At 59.8% G+C, this 612-nt stretch overlaps 1 protein-coding gene across 1 annotated transcript in view; it reads right to left on the minus strand.

The window, feature by feature from the left end:
* The window catches only part of SEC16A (SEC16 homolog A, endoplasmic reticulum export factor), a 44,672-nt gene that overhangs the window by 22,248 nt on the left and 21,812 nt on the right, over nucleotides 1-612 (minus strand). The window lies entirely within an intron of this gene.

Consider the following 612-nt stretch of genomic DNA (forward strand, 5'->3'; position numbering starts at 1 on the left):
CCTGCGAGGGCTCCTCAGATGGTGTGTGCTAAGCTGCCCGAGATGTAAGGCCAGCTCTAGACAGGCCGGGGGTGACAGGCCCAGCGCCCCAGACCACAGTTCTCCTCTCCCCACTTCCCCACGGCCCTGCTAAGCGGCTCCTCCTACAGAAGCCCCTTCATGGCAATCCTGCTCGCTGCCCGGGTTCAGCGCCAGCCAGCCCAGCCACTCCCAGGGCCCGAGGATGCCCAGCCTCAGGCCAACAGACGTGGGGCAGAGAGAGACGTACCCCGTTCTGTCTGCAGAGTAGTATGATAAAATTCCAAAGAAGACTGGCAGACTCTTTGTCAAGTAAACTCTCATCCTGCAAACATTTTGTAGCTTTGTTCTGTGCAAAATTAATGACGTCCACTTTATGGGTGTCACCTCTGGAAAGAACACAGACACTCGGTGAGCAGTGGCACTCGCATCGGAGGCTGAGCCCAGCTGCCCCCAGGCATGTCAGGAAGCCTTCGGCGTGAGACGGGACGTACTTGCCCAGAGGTCCAGGGAACGACCGCATCTCCTCCTGCTCGGGGGTGTGCTGCAGCAAGGTCTGAAACGAGAGGGCACGGCTCGCACAGGGCCGGCTGC

This window comes from Tupaia chinensis, unplaced genomic scaffold (genome assembly GCF_000334495.1).
Source record: "Tupaia chinensis unplaced genomic scaffold, TupChi_1.0 Scaffold142100_1, whole genome shotgun sequence".
NCBI classification, from domain to species: Eukaryota; Metazoa; Chordata; class Mammalia; order Scandentia; family Tupaiidae; genus Tupaia; species Tupaia belangeri.